The sequence below is a fragment of the Miniopterus natalensis genome, chromosome 10, assembly GCF_054644295.1.
Source record: "Miniopterus natalensis isolate mMinNat1 chromosome 10, mMinNat1.hap1, whole genome shotgun sequence".
Taxonomy (NCBI): Eukaryota; Metazoa; Chordata; class Mammalia; order Chiroptera; family Miniopteridae; genus Miniopterus; species Miniopterus natalensis.
Window position 1 is genome coordinate 2215210 of NC_142090.1, and position 19605 is coordinate 2234814.

Sequence of the window (19605 nt, forward strand, 5' to 3'; positions counted from 1 at the left end):
TTAGTTCCCTGTTTCCATCAGCGCCCGCTCCGCGATCCTCAGGCTCCCGGGCCGAGAGGCCCGCCGCCCCCGGCTCCGTTTCCCTTTACCTTCCCCCACCTGCCGCCCTGGGCACCGCGATGTGTTAACGGAGCTGGCACCTCTCCCTGCGTGGCTCTGTCACGGGCACGGGCACTCCCCAGGTCCGTAACCTTCACCCACAGACGGGAGGGGAGCCCGCCCTGCCCTGCAGACGGTTCACACCAGCCCCTGACCCGCCCGGCGGCCACGCTGCCCCTCGGACGTGGCGTCGGGCACAGCCCTGTGCCCGGGAGGCCCGGGGCCTGGCTGGGCCTGGGCGCCCTCGGCCAGCTCCCGGATGGCACGTGAGCATCGCGGCTTAACCCACGGACACACGGGCCCCCCCGGGCAGTGCCCGCTCCCCTGTCACTCCCCCTCCGAGAGGACCCCGCCTCCCTGTTCCCCCGTAGCTCCCCCCAAGGGCGCTTCAGGACCCACCCGGGCAGGCGGCGGGTCTCGGGGCTACGACCTGAAGAGCTGTACGATGGGCGGTGTTGGGACAGATTACCACCGGCCCTTCCTACATTCAACGAGGCAGCGGACGACTGTGTTTGCATTAATGCTGACACTTATATATTCGGGGGGGAAAAGGGGTTTTGAATTAAATAAGTTTCCTGGAGGGGCGTCGGGCACAGGTCGGAGCTTGAGTGTTAGACCAACCCGAGTCCAAATCCTGCACCCGCTGTTTCAGCCAAGCGAAGTCGGTGGAGCCATTTAGGTTGTGGGAGATTCTGTTTAAAAAATAAAATAATAAAATAAACCTTGAGTATTAAGAGAGCAATACTACATTAATGAATTTTTGTAACATCACGCATGGTACAGCCTGGCAGGCAACGATGGGTAGATATCACTGAAAACGCCCGGGTTAAACAAAAAACGTTGTCCTTGTAGATACGACATCAGGCACCGTCCTATTGTGACCGAAGGAAAACACCTCGAACGTTGCGATTTTCCTTGAGGCAGAACCTGCTTCCCCTCCCAGTGCTCGGGCGTGATTATGCTCTGAAAAGAAACCCTATCAGCTCCCGTCTCCTGACCTCACTGTCCACAAGCAGACGCTCTCTGGGTTCGGACTCAGCCCCACCGTGGCCGCCGTGGGGCTCTGCTGGTTGTGTCGGGGTGGCCGTGATGGGAGCTGGACATGCTGGGACTCGGGGTGCACTGGAGGCCCCCCAGCAGTGCCTGTCTCAGCAGCATCAAAATCAGAGGACGCCGGCCGGGTGTGGCTCAGTGATTGAGCATCGGCCTAAGATCCAGGAGATCGGGGTTCCATTCCCGGTCGGGGCACATGCCCGGGTTGTGGGCTCGATCCCCGGTCGGGGGCGTGCAGGAGGCGGCCAATCAGTGACTCTCATCATTGATGTTTCTCTCTCTCTCCCTTTCCTTGCCTCTCTCTGAAATCAATAAAGATATATATATATTTTTAAAAATCAGAGGACAGCACCGAACGGTGTGGTTCAATGGATAGAGTGTCAGCCTGTGTCCCAAAGGGTTGCGGGTTCGATTCCTGATCAAGGGCACATACCTGGGTTGCAGGTTCGATCCCTGGCCCCAGTCGGGGCCCGTGGGGGCGGAAACCAATTGATGTGTCTCTCACATCGATGTTTCTCTCTCCCTCTCCCTTCCCCTCTCTCTCTCTCAAATCAATAAAAACATTTTTTTTTAAAAAATAAATAAACCCAGAAAAGGTGAGTCGCACAATGTCCTCCGTGGAGACTACATAACTCCCGAGCCCACTTTTCTCTGGCTGTGTCCAAATCAGGACATTAGACTCCAGTGTCCAAAACCGCTATTTCGGACACTAGAGTCCACACATCAGGCTCAGGACAGGTCTGGGGGTGCTACTGCTCCCCCTTGATAGGGGAGATCACCCGTTTCCTCCCCAAACCTTTGCCCAAATGCAACAACAGGTGACCCGGACCCGAGAGCCGAGACACAGGCGGTGACCACATTCGTCGGCCTTGGCACAGCGAACGGCCCACTGGGGTGTCTGACCCGGCGCAGCACCAAGCGCGCGATGCAAGTGTCCGTGTCCCGCCCACAGGCACCCGCGGCTGGTGCTGGGCCGTTTGGGGAGGAGCAGGGCTGGGTGGCCCCGAGCTGGAAGGAGAGCACCCCTTAGGGCCACACCGGCCTGTGCCCGAGGTCACCTGTCAGCGCCTTGCCTTCTGCGCATGCAGATCTGGAGCTCCGCCCGCCCAGGGTCTCCCGCCAGCAGGGTCGCCCTCACCCGCATCGTCCAGCGGCGGGGGCCAGGGGACCGCCGCGCCCGTGACGCTCGGCGCCGGTAAACGGGAGTCAGGCTCCCCCGAAGGCCAGCGACCAGCATCCTGCCCCAAGCCCGCCTTTCCCGGGACCTGCCAGGCCCAGCCTCACAGCCACGCGTCTGAGGTTTCAGATTCTCCCTCGGTGTTTATCCCGTCGGGTCCCTAACACTAGTCCAAGGCGACTACGGCTCCCAGCTGTCTGTCCGTCCATCACTCCCGTTCTGCAAAAGGAACGAAAGCAGACAGGCCGGCGGGGGGAGGCTGCGGCCGTCCTCACTGGCTCCCGGGGACCCGACGCGCTGCCTGGAGGACGTTCGGTCCGCGCGGCCGGAGCTCTGCCCGGAGGGAGGCCGGCAGGATGGAGCCGAAGGAGGCTCGGGGGACCGTGCGGAGCAAAGCGGGCGGACGGCCCTCCCCCGGCTCCCGCGGGCCCGCGCGACGCCTGCTCTCCAGCAGGGGGCGGGCTCCCGCCTTGAGATTCTAGCTCTTCCAACGCCGGGCCGGCAGCCTTTCCCGGTCGGAAAACCCAGGCGCACCGCCCCGGAAAGCCAGGTCGGCACCCTGCACGCCCATCGCAACGCCCGTGAGGCATTTTGGTAAAAACTATGTGACAAAGGCGGACGCCGGTGAGGGGCAGCTGCCTCGTGGAGGAGACATACATTCCATTTTCTTGCACGGCTCACCCCTGGGTTCATCCCACGCACGCCTATTACATCTGTGTTTGTGCCCACGTGACGGGACTGGGGACACCGTCCTGTCACCCTAACCAAGAGAAGGACGTCCCCGGGCCTGCTCCTCACGTCGCCACCCCCAGGGCACGGGGGGGGGGGGTCTGTAGAGACCACGTCCATGGTCATTGTAGGAAAAGTCAGGTGTCCCACCGTCACTTACCTAAATAATCAAAACGAAATTTAGCTTTAAAGGTCGGTACCTAATGTAACTGAACTCGCACTTGCTCCCCGCCTGTCTCCGTATGAAGACGCAGGCTCCTCTGTGACGGTTAACTCTCACCCGAAGGCATGTTTTCCCCCGATTTTCAGAGAGAGCGGGAGGGGGAGAGAGAGAGAGAGAAAATCAGTGTGTGAGGGACACGTCGATGGCTTGCCTCCTGTCCGTGTCCCCACCGAGGCCGGGGATCGAACCTGCAACCAACCGAGATACGTGTCCTTGGCGGGAATCGAACCTGGGAGCCTTTGGTGTGCAGGCCGACGCTCCGACCCCCGAGCAACGCCGGTCAGGCTCGTTCTTGCTGCCCCAGGTGCTTTATTTCTGCGGCAATTATTCCACCGGCAAAGGTACCCACGCAGGATTAAAATTCCCCAAGTTGAAGTCAACACCACTTGCTAACAAGGTCCCGCGAAAAACGGCCACTCGTCTCGTTGAGCCTCAGTTTACCCAGCTGGCCCACGGAGGCAAGCACGCCCGTTCTATCGCGTAATATCGTCTCAAGAATCAGGGGAGAGAGTGTTTATGAAACTCGACGTTCAAAGGCGACGGTCAACCACAGTCCCCGCTCAGGGGGGACACGCCGGGCGCTTGGTTTTACAGCCTCACGTTTAGAACAACCGGCCGGTTTTCCTTGTAAAGAAACGGTGGCTCAGGAAATTCTGGCCCAGACAACACCCCCGGGGGAGTCAAGCCTACGGGTCACGGTCGGCGGCGCTGCGATGACAGGAAGAAACGAACTCGCCACGGTTTTCCCCGCGTCCTTCTAAGAGTCCCGAGGGGATGGGACACCAAGCACCACGCTGGTGAGAAGCCACCAGCCACGGCGGGAGAGGGAAGACGCAGGCCCGCCACGCGGTGCGCAGGGGTGTCACGGCGCCGGCGGCCGTCCCACCGATTTATTTGGAGCCGAGCCGCGTGCGTAGGACACGCAGAGCCCCGAGCCGGAGGCGGCACCGGCAGGTGACCCAGCCGGGCCAGGAAGGCCGACCCCTCTCTTCCTCTTGGGTACAACCCGGGTTAAATCTTGAGCTAAAAAATTTAAAAAAAACGGGCTCACGGCTGAACCACAGGGAGGTTGATGTTTAGCTAGCGTGTGACCTGGGAGGGGTCAGGTGACGGAGGACCAGAGGCAGAGGCCCGTTAGGAGACCGTCCGCAGCGCTGGCCAGGTAGTCGGGTGGTGAGAGCATCGGCCGGATACGCCAAGGCTGTGGGTTTGATCCCCGGTCAGGCCAATAAATGCATCGATACCTGGAACAACAAGTCGATGTCTCTTTCTCTCTCTCCTTCCCCCCCCCCCGCCTCCCTCTCTCTCTTCCTCTCTCATCAATTTTAAAAAGAAGACTCTGCATCAGCACTGCTGTGAACTCTGCTGAAATCCCTGCTGCAATGTGGATGCACTTTCCCCGGAGCTCCTGCGAGAGATGAGTGCTTTAGGAGACCGTTAAATCAATATTTCCTTATTGCCTCGAGACACGCCAGGCCCTCGGCAAGGAAAGCCGCACGGCCCGGGCTCCCGCCCCGCGGGCAAGATGAATGGCGAGCTCTCCGTTCAAGGTGAGGGGCGAGCGACACTGAGCGCGGAGCAACCCCCCCCCGCCCCCCCGCGGCTGCAGGGCCCCACGGGGGCGAACGGAAGAGACACTGGGGTTCCAACAGGTCGGTGGGCCATGGCCCCCTCTGCCCCAGCGTAATGTGTCTCTTGGAAACAGAGTAAAAATTACTCAAAAAGGCTGCTGGGCCCTGGCCGGTGTGGCTCCGCGGTGAGAGCGTCAGCCTGCGCGCCTCAGGGTCACGGGTTCGAAAGCAAACACCACGGAGTGTGCGAGTTGAATCTACGCACCTGACGTGTTCACCGACACCCGAGCTGTCGTTTTGGCCGAGGCGTTAAGTAGTTTGGGGGGAAGGGGGTGGTTGTAAGATCGAGGGAGACCGGGTGCCCGCGGCAGCCCTGAGGATTACGAAATTCAGCAGCAATTCGCAGGGCCCTCTCAGGGTCCCCCAGTCCCCAAGCCCTTAGAAGAGCCCCCGAACGCAACGTCCCTAACGACTAGAAAAAATACCACCTAGAACAGATATTTTAACTCAGGGCCGTTCAGGTTGAGTTAAGCACTTGGAAAAGCCTGATATTATTTAAGTTACACATAAAAGCTAATTTTCTATTTATTTATTTATTTTTGCCATACTAAGAGGGGAAAAAGTCGCCAACCCATAAAAGAATACTACAATTTATATTTTACGACCAGGAGATATTTCTGGGCTGGATCTTACATTTTGTGGTTGTTGCATCCGCTAGATGCATCCAAACAAGGAGATGAAATTCTTTTCTGTCCACCGCAGTAGAGCTTAGCCCCCCCTCGTCTCACTGGGCATTTACACCCCGGTTTTATTTCTGGGATGCTTTCAGGCAAACGAGAAACGGAGGCACTGCTAAAGGGACTGACGCGGGGCCGTGCACGGGGCCCGAGGCCTCTCCGGGGTGGGAGCCGGGGGCCCTTGCCCGCCGGTTCCCGCGGTCATCTGCCCACCAGCCGGCCGGCTGCAGGGCCCAGCGCCCGCCGCCTTCCGGTGCTGTCCCTCGGGGCTCGTCTCGTTTTTCGGTCGCAGCCCCAGTGGGGTCTCGAAGCTACGTGCCCATAAATCTTCAGCCAGAGGTTGGCCTGTTTTCCAGATTCCCACCTTCGACTCACCTGGGCTCACTCGCTCGGCTCTGCCAAGGGACGGTGCTCATTTCCAATCCCCCCCACGTAGCCTTCATTAGTGTCGCCTCACGGGCTCCGCAGCCACCTTCCCAGCCCGAGGCCACGCCCTCAGCGCCAAGGGGCTCGGGGAGAAAGGCCCGTGTTCCCTCACGCGTCAGCCCCGTTCCTCCCCGCGGCTGCTCCGGGTGCGGGTGTCGGGGGACAGAGCGCCCCCAGACAGAGGTCTCACCTGGCACAGCCTCTCCTAGATGGAATCTGACCTTGACCTGACCTTGACCTGACCTTGACCTCCGCCACCAGGACGCACTGTTACTATGAGCCCATCTTCTCTACCGTATTATAGAAATCGGCCAAGGGCTTGGTCTGCGGCTGCCCTCCCCCCGTGTCTTCCCCACAGGGTCCCTTGGGTGTTTTTTCACTCTTATTTAAGCACTGGGGGAACGAGGGGATTTCATCGCCCCCAGCGCGGAGCAGGAACGCGGGAGGGTTCCAGTTCGCATGCTCTCGGCAATATTTACTCGCCGGGGAAAGAGCCGTTCCCGGTTTTCCGGTATTATATACAGAGAGGCAATCGTGACGCACGCGTTCACGCCTGCTTCCGCTTCAGGAGCGTCTTGGCTACGGGTAATTTTCCCAGTTTTTCTAATACAAGTATTTGATCTCTTAATATACTAAATGGATTAACATATGGATTTTCTGGCAAATGCTTCGCCGGATTTTTGTCTCTGTTTTATTTCTGCTGGGTATTCTGAACACGTCATATGTTTATTAGGGACAAATTACGCATCCCCGTTTTTCTTAGGCTTTATGGCATTACACTATGCTTTTCTGTCTGTTTTTCTATTTAGCTCCTTAACTCTAGCTGGCACTGAGTTTGGGGTGTGACATACGGTGAGAATACTAGTTTGTATAACAAATGACGCCGAGGAAATTACTTAGATTCTTGAAAGAAAGGGCCGTTCCTTATTCCACTAATTTGTGATATCCTCTTAACACATATTCATTTAACACATACTCATTTAACACATTTATTTAACACATATAAATGGCTTTTAATAAAATACGTAGAATAACAAATAATAATCTAAAATACCGACTCGTCTCCCATCGGAACACGACAGGGCTCCTGCCCGAATCGGTGATCCCCGGATCGCTCTCGTCTCTGCTCAGATGAACACTTGCCGCCTCTCGCTTGGAAAGGCCTCTTATTTTCAGGCGAACAATAATATTCGTCGACACACATATAACGCCTTTTACCTGAAAGCTTCCCCATCCGCGAACTCGCCGGATCCTCACGACAGCCCTGGGAAGAGGAGAGGAGGGAGAACTCACAGGCCCACGAGATGCGAGCCCGCGTGGGGCTCGGGGAGGCTGCCTGACTCGCTCGGGAGGGGACAGGTCCCAGCCCAGGACACGGCTCCGGGTCTGTCTCTCGCTCCCCGCCCGCCGGTTACTGTCCAGCAGCACTGTTTATAAGAGCTTATCGCCCCGACTTCAGAAACCACACCCCCGGGGCCTGGAAGCTGCCACGGCCCCTCCATCCCCGCAGAATTCTCCCAACTGGAATATCCCACGTGGACTCATCAGAGAGGAGCAGCAAGGGGGGGGAGGCAGGAAAAGCGGTTCCACGGACGGCTCCCAAAACCATGGACTCCTGTCCCGGCCCGTGTGGCCCTGTGGTTACGGTGTCGGCCCGCAGACCGAAGGGTCTCGGGTTCGACTCGCGGTCAAGGGCATGTACCTGGGTCGCAGGATTGAGCCTGGCTCTGGTCGGGGCACGTGCAGGGGGCAACCCATCCGTGTGTCTCTGCCCAAATTGAGGGACCCAAGGAGTAGTCTCATGTGAACTTACATATATTTTCAATTCCAGAGATGTGGACTTTTTTTTGGTAGTGTTCTTGTTATCTGAAAAGTCGTGAATTAGTTAACATTACTTGCATATTTTCACTGCGTGGACATCTGTGTTTACGTGTAACTGCCCGGTCTCCGAGATTAATACCTTTGACGAGCGTTTCTAGTACATACCGTTAGTGCTGGTAACAGGAGCGTTAATATGAAAAGACTGAACTATACATTTTTCAAGAGAGAAGTAAAAATAGTAAATGTTCCACTGAAAACCTATTAGTCACGGTCCGGGACAGTTCAGTACACGGCCAATTAAAATATAAATCTCTGAGAGTCAATGTTGTTTTAGCAAATACACTCAGCAGGGACATAAAATGGATACAAGTTTACATTTGAAATCATAACAAATATTTAAATACTTAATCCTGCATACTTATTCCTGCATGAAAAATACAATCAAGTTCTACTAAACATAGAGGGAAAAAAACACTTTAAAAATGAAGACAGAGCCCGGCCGGCGCGGCTCAGCGGCTGAGCGTCGACCTGTGATCCAGGAGGTCGCGGTTCGATTCCCAGCCGGGGCACAGGCCCGGGTTTCAGCTCAGTGCCCAGTAGGGGGCGTGAGGGAGGCAGCCGATCAGTGACTCTCATCACTGATGTTTCTCTCCCTCTCCCTTCCTCTCTCCGAAATCAATAAAAACATATTAAAAAATGAAAAAAGTGGAAAGACAGCTGGTAAACGATTGAAAAAGATGAATAAATTTTAAAAAGATGGGAAACGGAATGAAAATGTCCCTGCACAATACTAAAATTGCGTATTATGAATTCAATCAACAGATATATATTGAATCTCCGTGTGCAAGACCCTTTCCTAGTCGGCTGGGGCGGATCCAGCGAAAAGCAGAGAGCCCGCCCTCACGGGGCTCAGTCAGCAAGGGACCGAACCTGGCTGGCCCGTTAGGGGGACGGAGGGAGGGGGCCGAGGACAGCGCAGAGCAGGACCAGGTCTAGAGAGACGCGGGTTCGGGGCAGTCCAGGACGACCAGCTCTTTATTCTTTTTTTTTTTTTTTTTTTTCCATTGACTTTTAGAGAGAGTAGAGGAAGGGGGAGAGAGAGAAACATCGATGTGAGAGAAACACGTCCCTTGGTCACCTCCTGCACATGCCCCAACCGGGGCCAGGGATCGAACCTGCAACCCAGGTCCATGGCCTTGACCGGGAATCGAACCCAAGACCCTTCAGTGTGTGGCCGAATGGAGAATTTGCTCTATTACGAAAGACTGTACCTTTCAGTATCTAAGGATGCTGACACAGTCCTCGGTGTGCTCTGGCATTTTAAGGGTTGTCCTGACATTATTTTATTCAAGTCTAGTAAATATGAATAAAATTTATACTCCATCGCCCCCCATTTGTCCGTTCCTTATAAAAGTCACTGTCTCAGAAAAAAAAAAAAAACCCACACCGACGTTTCTGAGCTGCCTGCTAATAACGGCCCGGTGGGTCCTCACGGGCTCCCCGAGCGTCCCGCGGGGGCGCCGGCGTCCCATCAATTACTGACAGTGCTTTTTATGAGCTTCCACTTCAATTTAAATCTGCCGGTGTTTAAAATTTTAAAAGGAAGTCATAAGGCATATCTTCACCTGGGAGTAAGTCGTTTGCGTTACAATGTATCACCCAAAACCAACTCTCCCAAAACAAGACGACCTCAAACATCCAGCCCGACTCTATCCCTTTAAACAATTCGATTCCTCTCAATCACATAAAAACAAAACAAAAGACACCGCAGGCTGAGTGCTGGCTGAATGTCAACGGGCGAGGCAGAATCGATTCTGGGAATTAAAAAATAATATCCTCTCTCGTTTTCACCACCGTGGACCTAATGCCAAGTTCAGAATCTCCACCTCCTGGAGCTCAGTTTACACTAAACACGGAGACCTCGAATTTCTGTTTCCCCGCCGACGGGCTCGGGTTCGCAGCACAGGCCGGGGGGCGCGGTGGGGTTGGTGTTCTCCCCAAAGTGCCGAGTGTACATTTATGACGTTCGCTCATGCGCTCTGACTACAAATGAGACACTAGCTGCGCAGACAGACCTAGGAAAGCCCGTTACACTTACTTACTGAGCACTAACTGCGACTTCTCACATTATTTTAAACTTCAAGGGGAATGACAAACGAGCAGTTACAGAGTAGCCACCGGGTCCCAGGCATTGTGCTACAAATCGACACACACATTATAGGTTTTTTCCCCGTGAAAAACACGACTGTGAGTCCTCCACGTTGCTGCACGGCATCCCTGTACAGTGCTGTCTGGTGCTCCGTGGGTAAAAAGGACCCCAATATATTTTATCCAGGCTGCTGTATGGACACCTACGTTGTTTCCAGCCTGGCTGGTGTTGCTCAGCGGTCGAGCACTGACCTACGAACCAGGAGGTCACGGTTCAATTGCCCGGGTTGCAGGCTCGATCCCCAATAGGAAGCGTGCAGGAGGCAGCCGATCAATGTCTCTCTCTCATCAATGTTTCTCTCTCTCCCTCTCCCTTCCTCTCCCTCTAAAAATCAATTTAAAGTTTTTTTAAACAGCTGTTTCCAACTTGGGACTGTTAACAATGTTGCTGCGAATTTCCTGGTGTGTCTTCCGATGCAGGTGCGTGCACTTAGGAGCGAGACCGGTCCCTCCTGCGCTTGCACCTTTGTTTTGTTAATGTAACCACTTTTACCTATTTCTTTGCACCCTCCTCTGTAATCCTTAAGCTCCTGCGGTTCAAACTTCTGAAACAGAGTTACGAGATCACTTAGGCTCATCGACGGCCGTGTGGGCCTTCTCCCCCCTCCGCCGCGTAAGCAGCCCCCACGGGCCTCCCCCCCCCAGCAGCCCACACCCGACCCCCAGCAATTCACGGACTTTCCCAGCCGAGCTCTTCCCGCTGGGGTCTGAGGATGTCGGAGTCCGCAAGCGGGTGTCCACGTCCTACATTACCTGTGCTCCCCGGGCTCTTCGGGGACCAGGGTTAGACGGTTGTCCTGGAAACTCCTCCCTCTGCTGGATGAAAACCAGGCCTGAACTTACCTGTTCACAGACCTTTTCTTTCCAGCTCTTAACACCGCTGAGCAGACACCAGAGAGTCAGCTCCCGGGTTAAACGCTCAGCGTCGCGTCGCTAATCATCAGAGATGCAAATTAAAACCACAACAAGGTACCACCTCACACCTGCCTGAGTGGCTCCATCAATAAGTCTACAAACAACACGTGCGGCGAGGGTGTGGGGAAAGGGGACCCGGTGCACTGCTGGTGGGAATGCAGACTGGGGCAGCCACTGTGGAAACAGTGTGGAGGGTCTTCAAAAAATTAAAAATGGAGCTGCCATTTGACCCAGTGATTCCACTCCTAGGAATGTATCCTAAGAATCCTGAAACACTCATCAGAAAGAATCTATGCACCCCGATGTTCATAGCAGCGCAGTTTACAGTAGCCAAGATCTGGAAACAGCCCCAGTGCCCATCGGCAGATGAGTGGGTAAAAAGCTGCGGGACATTCACACACGTGGAATACTACGCAGCTGTGAAAAAGAAGGATCTTTGGTACAGCATGGAAGGGCCTGGAGAGGATTATGCTGAGTGAAATGAGCCAGGCAGAGAAAGACAAGTGTCACAGGATCTCACTCATATGTGGAATCTAAAGAATATAATAAACTGATGAACAGAAATGGTTCAGTGACATAGAAGCAGGGAGGAGACTGAGGGATTTCAGCAGGAAGGTGGGGGTGGGTGGGGGGAGATTAACCAAAGAACTTATACCCATATGTGCACAACCCAGGGACACAGACAATAGTGTGGTGACGGCCTGGGGTGGGGTGGGGGTGGGAGCGGGGCAGAGGGGTCAACGGGGAAACAGGGGCAAATGTAACACTTTCAACAATAAAGGTAAATTTAAAAATATGATGATTCCTTCCTGAGTCTCAATCCTAAAATTACTTCCCTCCAGAGCAAGAGACACCATATAGGCCTGGATACGTCCCAGGGCTGGTCACCTTTGCCTCCAAAACAGCCCCCTCTCCTTCCGCCCTGTCTCAGCAAATGCCACCATCAGGTGCCCCGCTCAGGCTCCGATACTGAGCAATTCTCACTAGAAACGCCCGCTTCACGGAGCAGAGGCCCGGCCGAGAGCATGAGGACCCTGGGAACAGCGAGGCCTAGAACGGAGGGCCGGGCCGCCAGCACCTACAGAATCAGCGAAAGCGCGGCCAGAGCTACAGAATCAGCGAAAGCGAATCGCCAGAACTAAGGAGAGTCGCGAGATGATCGGGGACAAGATCGATTCGGGAAAACAGATGATCTTTCAACCGATAAATCAGAGCCTTAGTGTCTAGCGGGACCCCGCCCCGCCCCGCTCCGCTAATGCAGAAAGGCCATTTGCTCCAAGGCCAATCCGACTAATGACCCAACTGCGAAACGACCGTTTTGATTAATTTACTGCCGTCCTGCCACTTACCACCCACCCAGGGTGGCATCTGAATTCAGCAGCTAGAGCCGGCGTCCAGGCCCGAGGCCCAGGTCTGCATCTTAATGGACGCTGTCCTCAGACGAGTTACTAAATATCCCTGAGTCCCCTTCACAGAAGCACGTCAGGGGGACCGTGTGACGTGAAATATGCCCCTGGCACAGCGCCGCCTGTAACCCACGGAGACGCCGCTTCCTGTTTCCTCCCTAATTACGGCCCCGGGACACTCGCTCCTTTCCCAGGTTGCTGCTCTTTGCCAAAGAACATTTTAAAAATTCCCTTCCACAGTCAACGGACATTATTATTTATTTCAAGCAATATTTTCACTGCTATCTAGAGATTGCTTGAGATCCTGGATTAAACTCTTGTTTTATGTCCCATGACACCCCACCCAGACCCAAATCATCTTTTCTGATGTTGTTGTTGTTGATCTTCCCCCGAGGATATTTTTTCCTATTGATTTTTAGAGAGAGTGGAAGGGAGGGAGAGGGAGAGGGAGAGACATCGATGTGAGAGAGACACGCCGACCGGTTGCCTCCCGCACGCACCCGACGGGGACGGGAAATAGAACCTGCAGCCCAGGCACGTGCCCCTGACGGGGAACCGAGCCTGAGGCCTAACTGTGCGCAGGCCGGCGCTCTAACCGCTGAGCCACCCGGGCCAGGGCCAGATCCAAATAGCTTTTTTCTCCTATAACCCCAATTCCATTACTGTTTTTTTTCTAACGTTAAGTCTCCTACTTCTGATATTGAAATATATTTGGGCCCGGCCGGGCGTGGCTCAGCGGTTGAGCGTCGACCTAGGATCCAGGCGATCGGGGTTTGATTCCCGGTCAGGGCACTAGGCCCGGGTTTCAGGCTCGATCAATGACTCATCATTGATGTTTCTCCCTCTCCCTTCCTCTCTCTGAAATCAATAAAGATATATTTTTTTAAAAAAAGAAATATATTTGGGTGACATTCAAAGAGCTCGCGTTGGCCTCAGTTTTTTACTCTAGTCTCGCATTTGGCCTCACCGCCAGGGACACGGCCCTTGAGGCCTCCGTTTGAGAAGAAACATAACAGAAGTGGATTCAAACGGAGCCCTTGGAGCAAAGGTGTTACAAACAGAATGTCAACAGGGAGCGATGTAAAATTTTCAAAAAAATTTTTTTTAGGGCTGATGTGTTTGTCTGAGTGACACGGCAAACTTCCCGTAATATCGAATTACACGTACTGGGAAGTTTCCCCACCCTTCTGAAAGCTGGGGGAGACGCTGAGTTTACACGCAGACGTTCGATCTTCAAATGAAACAACTGACTCAGATCTACGCGTTAAAATAAGAGCTGTGATTGCGCCTTGGCCGGCATGCCCAGTGGTTAGAGCGTTGGCCAGCACACCTAAGAGTCTCGGGTTCGAATCCCAGCCAAGGGCACATACCTGGGTTGCAGGTTCGATCCCCGGCCCTGGTCGGGGCGCGTGTGGGAGGCCACCGATGGATGTGTCTCTCTCACATCGATGTTTCTCTCTCTCTCCCTCTCCCTTCCTCTCTCTCTAAAATCAATTTAAAATTTTTTTTTAAATATGTTTTTATTGATTTCAAGGAGAGGAAGGGAGAGGGAGAGACAGACACAATTTTTAATGGTAGCAACATCTAAATGTCTTAGGATCTCTTAAGATTTCATTCATAACTTTCATTCCAAAGGGGAGATACGGACCATAGAACAGCAGATGCTTTATACCCGTGTGGTACAGAAACAACTCAGACGTTCTAAGGCCCTGAAAATGTGGGGGGCAGGGGGCGGAGCAAGGGCTCAGACCACTTTCCCCATGTCTGCTGATGAAACACAAACGTCTAGGCCCTTAATCAAAAATAATATCAGATTTGGGGTCCATGAAATTCCAGCCTGTTGCCTTCATGAGGTACGAGACGTCGGGTCATTAAAATACTGCCTTTGAGGTACAGCTTTTGACTTAAAAAAAAAGTAATAAATTAACGAGCTAAACCAGAGAAATAAATACCACCCCTTGACTGCCCTCCATCCCTGAACATTTAATTTATGCATGTGCCTACACGCGTTTTATGTATTCCACTGAGAAAGCAAGGACAGTTAAAATTTTAAAAATCAATAAAATGTAAAACCAAAATAACCTAAATAGATGTTTTGCTAATATCCTGGAAGTCATTTAAGTGATTTATGTTTCGTGCCCTGCATTAAACTTTCTAAAATTCTTCAGGGTGATTTAGATTCTGCACAGTCAAAGGCATTCGCGTTTGTTATTTATATCAGGTCCCTTTCCTGTTTCTTTCAGAAATTACACACCAAGCAAGTAAGCTTCCTGGTTTCCTATGAAGAACTGTGGTTGGCCAGACAAGCCATGAACCGGACCCGCTCTTGCTAATACGATACGTGAGTGACTGACCGGCCGGCGACATGCCCACGGGTCCAGCAGGTGGGCCCTTGACCTGTAACTCAGTGGAGAAGACAGACCAGGAGACAGCCTGGTATCGATGGATGTGCCAGGAACAAGGAACCGGGGGATGGGAATCCGGGCTCTGTCACTCACTAGTTGTATTTTGTTGAATCTGTTTTTCTAAAATGAATGAGTTAAACATCACCTCTGAACCTCGGTCCTGTTTTAAAATATTACATATTAGAGCCCAGCCTGGGTGGCTCAGTTGGTTGGGCGTCGCCCCATGTACCAAGAGGTCACAGGTTCGATTCCCAGTCAGGCCACGTGCCCGGGTTGCGGGCTCGATCCCCAGTCGGGGGCATACAGGAGGCAGCCGATGGATGTTTCTCTCTCATCATTGATGTTTCTCTCTCTCTCCCTCTCCCTTCCTCTCTCTCTAAAAATCAATAAAAACATATTTTTTAACAAAAAACAAACCCTACCTACTCGGGATGGAGGATTCTCTCTGATAGGGGACACCAGGCGCTCCCACAGAACAGGACAGACGTCCAGGGTCAGGATCAGGGAAGCTGGGGATTCAGGACGAGCTGGACGCTCAGGAACAGGTAAGGGAGAGGGACCGAGCAGGCGGGAAGGTCTGAAACTCCAGCCAAAAGCAAACTGGAGAGGGACAGCTGCAGTCACGAGCGACGCTGGGAACCTTTCTCGGCTCAATGCTGGGATGACTCAGTCCCGGCCCAGGGATGGGGGCTGTGAACTGTAAGGTGTGAGGAAGCAGAAAGGGCAGGACCAGAACCGTGTTGTGGAATCGACAATCCGAGAGCCTGGCCCGGGTTTGTCACAGCAGCTGTGCGTCAGTGGCCGGCCTAGTCCTCAGGGAGCGCCTCCCACGGAGAAAGGGGTGGGCGGCTCAGCTGTGTTCTCAAATCAAACTGGGAAATCCTTCCACCCATGAAAACAGGGAGGCGGCCGCTGCTTGATTCCAAAGACGTGTGGGCGGAGGAAACGTTTGGAAAGTGCAGGAAATGCCTCATGGGAGGGAAGCTCTGCTGTTCTAAATAGCCCTGGCTGGTGTGGCTAAGTGGTCAGAGCTTCCGCCCGCGCACCAAAGGGCTGCGGGTTCGATTTCCGGTCAAGGTCACGTACCTGGGTTGCAGGTTCAATCGGGTCCCAGTCGGGGCGAGTGCAAGAGGAAAGCAGTCGATGTGTCTCTCTCAAGTCGATGTTTCCCTCTCTCTCTCTCCCCCCCACCCCCCAATCTCCGTAAAAAAGCAATGGAAAAAATATCCTCAGGTGAGGGTTTAAAAAAAAGAAAGAAAGGGGCAGGAAAGGGTGGGAAAGAGACAGGAGGTCTCTCGGAGAGGGGAGAGCTGTAAACTGGTGTTTGCTTTTTATGAGAGGGTTTAAAAAAGGAACCAACAGCAAAGAGTTAACAAGAAAGAATGGCTCACAAAGGTCTGAACAAGGTCTTGGTGGGGGGCAGACGGGTTAGAGCAACACTGGGAGGAATGACACTGAGAGGACCATTCTTTCCCGGATGTAGTTTCAAAGTGCAGAGGGGCATTACGTTTTGAACTAAAGATTTAGGAAAATAAAGTTAAGAATAGCCTGGTGAGCTGTTGAGTTATCATGGAAACTTGATGTTGCTGATTCTAGGGACACAGTAGGTGAGGCCCCCCCAAAACCACTGAAAAAGGGTAGGTGGGGGTCCACTCCCAACGATGGCTGAGTTAAGCTCATGCCCAAACAGCTATGATATATATATAACTATATCTACGTGCAAAATGCAAAACAGACCATCTGAGGCTTTGCAGAATAGCCCAAAGGTAGCAGATTGTGGAGAGGACACAGTTTGAGGCCACTGCAGCAGCTGGAAGGTGAGAGAGCAATTCTAGAACTAAAATCAGTAGGGGAGCCTCAGGTTCTGTATGAATGCTGCCCAAAGCTCCGGCTGTCCCCTGAGCCATGCAAATACTGGGAGATTCCAGGTGGCCTAGGAAGGATACAAGAACAAAACTTACAAAACTCTACTTAATTGCTCACTAAAAATTAAAACAAGCAAACAATCTTCAGAGAAACATAACCCAATCCAGAGTCGCCACATAACATTCACAATGCCAAGGATAAAATTCAAAATGACTTCAACATACAAAGAAATATGAAAATGTGACCCATTCTTTTTAAAAAGTATATGCTTTTATTGATTTTTTAGAGAGAGAGGAAGGGAAAGGGAGAGGGAGATAGTAACATCAATGAGAAAGAAACATCAATCGACTGCCTCCTGCACACTCCCTACTGGGGATCGAGCCCACAACCTGGGCATGAGCCCCTGACCAGGAATCAAATCCAAGACCTTTCAGTACATGGAACAATGCTCCTACCAACTGAGCCACACCAGCCAGGGCAGGGTCTTTGATCTTTTAATGTCCTAAAGGGGAGATGACAGAGACCCCAGCCCAGTTGAGCCCATAGGCGCCATCCCTGCTATCCGTGTCCTCGTGGTGATATAAGCATTAGAGGAAGGTAGAAGTTAGTAGCAAGGAAGAACTGAAGTTCATCAAAAGGAACTTAAAATACCACTTGGGCCCCAGCCGGTTTGGCTCAGTGATTAGAGCATCGACCTGCAGACTGAAAGGTCTCGGGTTCAATTCCCGGTCAAGGGCATGCACCTGGGTTGCAGGCTCTGTCCCTGGCTGGGGTGCATGCAGGAGGCAACCAATGGATGTGTGTCTCTCACATCAATGTTTCTCTCTCTCTCTGAAAAGCAATGGGAAAAATATCCTTGAGTGAGAATTCAAAAAAAAAACAACAAACTACTACTTGGATCACTGCTGGTTCAAAACTTGGGGAGCCTCCCGGGTGAAATCTGAAAGCAGCTTCCCTACAGTCAGGAGGGAGGAAGTTACAATGAACCTAGTGCTCAATGGCACCTCTACAGAGGCCTAAACCCACCCGCTGAGTAGCCACCCTAGAGAAGAAAAGCAATAAATGGCTCCCAAGCAATAGCTGCACAAGAACAAATCATAATGATCCACCCAATAGAAACAGTGACCAGTAAACAACAGAGGACACAGGAGTGAGTCCAGCTGAACCTTTCTCCTGAGAGGCCTTTCCTCCCACGAGGTCTGCGAGGTGAACTCTCCCAACAGCACGTGAAACGGAAACACACTTATTCTAAACATCTAATAAAATCAATGAGTATTATGGAGTTTTAGATTTTATTAGCCACCGTCGTATCTTCAGTCTCCCGTAGTCTTTCCGGTACTTTCCACCAATGACTGTGAACCCCCCGCTGAGTCCCTGTTCCCTCATTCACCCCAGAACACTCGGCAACCCCACCTCGAGTCCGTCCCCAGCACTGACACCTCATCGCAGTGACCTTCAGGTCAAACTACACCCTTCCAATCCACACACTTCCAAGGCAAGCTACGGCTTGCGTGGAATCTTCTTCAAGAGAAGGAATTGGAATTTTTTTTTTTTTTTTACTTCCAGCAGATGGAGAGTAGTAATAATCTCACTTCCGGAAATGAGGAACATCTAAGATTTTATTTTTATTTTATTTTTTTAATCTTCACCCCAGGATATTTTTTCCCCACTGCTTTTCAGAGAGCGTGGAAGGGAGAGAGAGAGAGAGGGAAACATCGATGTGAGAGGGACACATCGATTGGTTGCCTCCCTCACGAGCCCAGACTAAGGCCGGGAATTGAGCCTGCGACCCAGGTACATGCTGGAACCAAACCTGGGACCCGTCCGTGGGCCGATGCTTTAACCACTGAGCAAAACCGGCCAGGGCCCATCCAAGATTTGAAAGCCTGAAGGGTGGGCGTGAATAGAGCTGTGTTTTAGAGAGAAAAAGTAATGTCTAAATAATAGGAATTTATAGCGTTTGCTAAGTGAGTGATTGATGGCTGTTGATTGAATTAATACGATTCTGGGGACCAAGTCAGTTGCGTAGGGTGATCCCCAACTCGTGACTAGCAGGTACCCTAGTCTGTTCGAACACATCTCAGAAAGTTTTACTGGTGTCCCCGCCCTGCGATACAATCCCCGTTAAAGAATTCATGGAACCTTCTGAGCTCCCCGGGTGTCTACTACACACTCCTAACGTGTGAAACTATTATTTTTAATTCGAAATCGTATGCTCTCGGCTCCTGCACATTCAACCGACGCCGCCTCCGGATGTTTAGTAAAGTAAATGTGAAAAAGCACAACTACTAGAATCACAGATAGAGCTATGACTTGCATATTAAATTATTTCACCCAAGACCTGACGGGAGAGGGAAATCCTGGGTATTGCTCAGTTGAAATGAAGGTATTCAGTCCTAAATCCGCATCTCGCACAACCCAGCAGGCCAAGGGTTCCTTCGACATCCTCACACAGGCCAGCTGCACACGCCCAACCCCCAGCAAACAGATACTAATAGTAACGATCCAACAACTCGCTACTAAACATGCAAAATGAGTAAAGCAAAATTAGGTGCAGCCAGCAGCAGCTAAAAGGCACAGCACAGATTCAGGCTCCAGATCCAACCTGACACCCAAAGCCCTAGGCTCCTTTCCGTTTTTAAAAAATAACAGAAATGGTTTTAAATTCTTAACCACATGCGTCCTGCTGCAGGGCTCCCCTAGGTAACGCGGGTAAAAATTTCCCTGCAAACTGACTGCGAGCTAAGGCGAACCACAGAGGCCAGTGGCCAAGCCGGGGAGCCCTGGGGAGAGCGGGGGCACCGCGCACGGGAGCGGAGGGTCCCCAAGTCCTGGCGCTGCACACTCCGGGCCACCAGAGGCTTCTGCGCGGGTTCCTCAGGCCGCCGCCCGCCCCCCTTTCTCTGACCATCTGTCACGTCCAGGAAACCGCTCCAGGTTCCCGGCGGCGGGTGGCAGTGAATGGAGCG

The 19605-nt window shown here is 52.7% G+C and overlaps 1 protein-coding gene across 1 annotated transcript in view; it reads right to left on the reverse strand.

Moving 5' to 3' along the window:
* The window catches only part of DPP6 (dipeptidyl peptidase like 6), a 363707-nt gene that overhangs the window by 343648 nt on the left and 454 nt on the right, over positions 1 to 19605 (reverse strand). The window lies entirely within an intron of this gene.